Here is a 5573-nt window from a genome sequence, read left to right as displayed (position 1 = left end):
TTATGTTAGCGAGCTGGTCGACTGCACATGATGATGCTTGATATAAACAGGTCGACTGTGCACGAGTGTTTCATTTGCTCCTTGGTAATGTTTGCATTGACCTGTTAGTATCAGTTCAACCCACATTCTGTTTACTAATGAAGTCAGGTTCATGTTTTGTCGAATATTTGACAACGAATCTCATACACTCAGGGTGTGTGATTCTACCCGAAAATTGGGCTTAGAATACTGCAGGGTGTTTCACAATGCTTTGACGATTTCAAATTTGACCAACACACAAACTAATAGCGAAGCAAAGCCGAACATTTTGCACACTGTGCAGCGTTTATTCAAGTTTGCTCGTGAAATACTGCATTGCGCAAATGATGATCATTCACAGCTACACAATACTCGAAGCATTCATCCAGTTTTTGAAGACATCTTTCGTAACTGCTGGAGGAATTCTTGAAATTTCGTCGTGAGTTCGATCCTCAAACTGTTGCAGGCTTCTCAGCCTCTCGCCTTCGAAAAGTACGGCAGTCGAGGTAGGTGTCAATTCGACACAGTCGCCTTTGAATATTGTGGGTTTACCAGACGCTTTACGGAGAACTTACAAGCTCTTGTTGAGTATGTGGCATGTCGCGCCGTCCTTTTGGAACCAATTATTCTTAACTAACAACGGGGGCTTGTCTGTAAACTGGGGCGCACACGTTCGATGTTCTGGAAGTTCGATTTTACGAGGGCCGGTTGACTTTCGATTCGATGCACTGGCAGTTGCACGGACGTTTCTTACCAAATCAACAATGTCCCGCGAGCAGGAATTGGATATCGTGGCCGTATCTTGAAATCGTTACGAATGCCACGTATGAAACGTCCCCTTTGAACAATTTATACAAGACTGTGCTTAAACTGACATACAATATTTTTTAGCGCAACGCAATCTGACTTTCAAAAATCCCTACAAAAGAATGGCCCTGACTAACATTAACCTATACCTTTCACAAATCACTTACCTCTCCAAAAATCTTCGTTACTCGAACTACTGCAATACAGCGAGCGCCACTACTGCCAGCTAAATAAAAGATTCAAACTACTGAAGGCACTAACTACTGATAGGCATAGTTAGCAAATGAAAGATTTTAATAGAGAACAAACAATGTATTTACCTTAATAGTCATAATATATATAGCAGTTCATGACAAATTACAAAACTCCGCCATCTCTCTCCCCACATCCACCACTGCTGGCCGCTCACCTCCAACTGCGCAACGCTACGCGCTGTTCACATCCAGCTGCCGCTGCCCAACACTACAATGGCAGACAATAATGCAAACTAGACACAGACTGCACACAGCACAGCCAGTAATTTTTATACAGAGGTGGCGTTACCAATAAAAAACCTAAACAGCCTACTTACATAGCCCCCATGCTCCCCACAAAAAATTTTACAAATTGTTTTGGGCAGTGGCCAATAATGATTTGATAAAATTTTTCATAATTACAATAACAAAGATATCAAATGCACACACTTCTTGATACAATGTTGGTCAAAAGCTAAACTTCCTCAAAGTCCATAAAGACAGTCCTAATCGTTCATCACAGTAACGTTGCAGTGTTTTTCTCAAAGTCTGAGCAGTAAAAGAAAATGCATACGAAAGTAGTGGATTTCCATGCAGTCTTGAACAAGTAGTGTTGTCCTTCCAACAGAAAGACAGTGCTGACTCTTGACATGCAGACAGGTAATGGGCCACAACAGAGCAAACCCACAGCATAGTCAGTCGAAGTTTTGATGAATATTGGTAGGTAGGTCATCACAGAGCAGACCCACTGTAGTCCTGGTAGAGATTATGGTATTGGTGGGCCGCCAGAGGTGCAGACCCACTGCAGTCCTTGTAGAATTAATGGTATTGGTGAGTCATCAAAGGTGTAGACCCACTGTAGTCCTTGTAGAAATAATGGTATTGGTGGGCCATCAAAGATGCAGACCCACTATAGTCCTTGTAGAGATGGCCAGCAGCCATCTGTTGTGACTGTGCAGGTGCACAATCATCATCAAAGAGTCTTGCAGAGAATATAGCAAGTCCATAAACCACCACTTGTCCATTCACAAAAAATTTGTTTGAAATGTCCTTAGAATCAGCAATGCTGTTATCCAGTCCCTTGCTGAATTATTAACACACGTGCAAACACTAACAGTCCCTACTTCTCACATATTGTCCATATACTATGACCAACGGAAATGTGTGCAGTGAAATGAATGCTTACAAGTTACTTAGTTTGATAAACTGGTGTCAATTACAATTTTATAACATGAGAATACAATTACAAAGGAACAAAATACATCATTAAAGAACATAACAATACAGATAACTCTGTAGTAGTACAGGCTTTACAAAAGAATCGAAATAACATATACATCAGTGTTACAGGAATTATGACATAAGTACATACACAAAAGATCAGAATAACTTTTGAAACATCAACTTCACACATGAGCATTAAAAACAGAACAGAATAAATAATGTCTAAACATCTTTACAAAGAAAATAACATATTATACATACAAATTATATTTGAGAATAACAGTATTCCTCATCATAGTGAATGTAGCTTAGTACTAGAACAGAAAAAAATTTCTATGAAACAGTACACAGAGACAGGAAGAAAAGAAATAGACAAGGGTACACAAACACATAGCATAATAATACAAAAGGAAGGGACAGGGTTTGTTTCACTGCAGTATTTTGCAAACAAAACTTTCTTTACTTCTTGGAGATCTCCCTTCATTCATCATTATTCCTAAAAAGTCCTATCTATACCTGCTTTCTGTATTCTATTCATATTTCTTTCAAAATAATTATTTCTCAGTGCACAATACTCATTTTTGCCAAATCTGTTTCTTATATCTTCTCAATGCGTTTCTTCCAATTCATCGCAACTCATTCTCTTATATAGTCTACCCCCTCTTAAGCTAACTTAAATCTACTGAGCTCAGATGCTAAACTAAGGGACGAGGCAATGCAGCAGAACAAAACAAGTAACACAAACATCAATGACAAAAAATTCAAACTGGCAAAGCAATTGCAATATTACAACTAATATAAGGCAATGTGCAGCAAACAAGAAAAATAAATCTGGCTTAGCAGAGTAACACATATTAAAATTCAGTAGCACTATGCCTGGCAAACAGCAGCTTATATCTAAACATGACAAAGCTCAAGCAGAAAAACTATTACACTGAAAATGACCATGTCTAATACCTATGTCACATCTTAACACGAGAGTGGTGCATCACAATTTATTCTAGAAAAGAAATTACCAAGTCATTAAAAATAGTATTTATGCAATTCCTGTGAAGGGAAATGTCTATTTGTGCTCTCTTTTCCAAGAAAGTTTATCAGAAACGTATTCTTTACTGGGTCTGTAGACAGAAAATAGTGATATTAGTACATCTATTAAATTTTATAATAAGCAATGCTGCAGTGCAGCTAGAAACTAGATATGAAAGAAAATGAGCAAATATGTACAAAGGAAGGCATGAAACATCATTCATTAGCGATATGGCATTTCATAAGGTAGTAAAAAATTCTCTCAATTCTCGAGAAAGACGCTTGTCATAATCAGGTGTGCAGATGTAAGTATCTTTCCAAGTAATGAGCGTGTCGTATTTGCGGTGCTTTCTACAAAGGAATGTCAATAGCGAGGATAATGGCCTCCCTTTCTTTTTCCCACCTGTGCCTCTGGAAGGCACACACTAATGGCTTTTTTCAAGGCGACTGTCGCCCAGCTGGGTGCCCACGACACATTAGGTGCAGGTGGCCACTTAACTTTCTTACCAAAATATTTACGACACCAGTTTCCGCTACAGTGACCGTCTCATATAAAAATTTCATAGGTTGAAAATTTGCGTTACAAATGTGTAGAAACGAAATCCTATGAATATAACAGTGTTCAAAAAATTTTCGCCGGCATTGTGATACATTCACGCATTTACACACATTTCATAACTCTTAAAGTACGATTCTTGGTTTCCAACATCCTTTTTCACAAGTCAGAGTCCCTAACCACTACTCATTATTCCTTACCTTATTCGTCGACACTTCTTCAATATTTCATCATTACAGATATGTAGCATAATCAAATAACTCATATAGCATCAGCTTACTGATCATAAACATACCGCAACAGCATAATACCCATAGTCATCGTAATAATAACATCATAACACCTCAGTCAACTCTCAAAATCGTCGTAGCTTCCTCCAATAATTTCAAACCCTAAAAAATATTCTCTGCTCATTTCAATAGTGTCATCCACCTCAAACGTACTTTAAAAATCATGATCTCATACCAAATACATCATTCAAAGCTCTCGTAGTATCACAATGGTTCCGAAAAAATATGAACAGTTCACAAAGTACAGACAAAATACAATTTCGTATGCGTGAAGTTACCCAACTGTGTAATTACGTAAACATCTGTCACTGACGTAGTAAAAAAAAAATGTTTGTCTCTCTAAGTTAAATGATCAGATAGCTGTGTAATTCTGTCTTAGAGAAATATGGTACCGATGTGTAAAGTTGTATAAGCAAATACCATATTAGCTAGGGCTCCTTGTGCTTGCCAAACACATGGTACACAAAGTAAGCGTGTACCCCCCTGAGGATCAATGTAATTATACCCTCAGGTGTTACAGATTACAACAATGGAATGAAATTATTACGGAAAACCTTTGTATCATTGTACTTCAAATATCTTTAAAAATAAATGTTTTAAGTATAAAATTAATCACACAAATACGTGTACTGTAGCGCTAAACTGTGCATCTTGTTGTGAGATAATCTCTGTGGAAGTGTCGTAGTTATTGTCCTCCGAAAGCTAAGTTCTACAGAAGTCAATGTACTTACCTCATAATAAACAAAAGTGAAATGCTTTGCGTATAGATATCTTAGTTATTACGCTTATTGCCGTTATGAGGAAAGTACTGTGCTGTAACGTATTGTTGTCCTACGGAAAAGGCTGTCTCCTTGTAGCTATAGCACAAAAGTTATTACTAAAACATGTTTTACTTCAGAAAAACTGTGCAGATATAAAACAGAAACACCGCAAAAGCAACATTGTAAATTGTCACTCATTAGTAGCGTCGTGATAAAATCGTGTAGCTGTCACATAAACTAACCACTGTGTCATCTGGTATCTCACAGAAAGTACTTTAATTCAGAATGTATTTTCAAGTAAACCAAAATGTTGCATTAAAATCTCATTAGCAGTACTGGTAAATGTTATAAGTATGTGAGCCTTATAGTCGTTACGTAATCGTGCAACTAACAAGCAAGAATGTACAAATACAACACTGTGTCGTCTGTTCACTATAACAATGCATTCGTAATTTCTGTTTAAAAATGTTCCCTAGGTTCTAGACTGGATATTTAACTTCAAACATTGTTGTCTGTTAACAGATTCTAAGTCTGACAAAGCATACTAGTAATGTAAAGTGAAAAGTTATATGACAAAGACAAAGTTAAAAAGCAGCTTATCTTTCAATAAGCGGTTTTATATGTGAAGTGTGGTGAAATCCTTTACTCTTCATAGTAC

This window comes from Schistocerca piceifrons, chromosome 5 (assembly GCF_021461385.2).
Source record: "Schistocerca piceifrons isolate TAMUIC-IGC-003096 chromosome 5, iqSchPice1.1, whole genome shotgun sequence".
Taxonomy (NCBI): Eukaryota; Metazoa; Arthropoda; class Insecta; order Orthoptera; family Acrididae; genus Schistocerca; species Schistocerca piceifrons.
The sequence above is the reverse complement of the archived record's forward strand: the minus strand, read 5'-3'. Positions refer to the sequence as shown.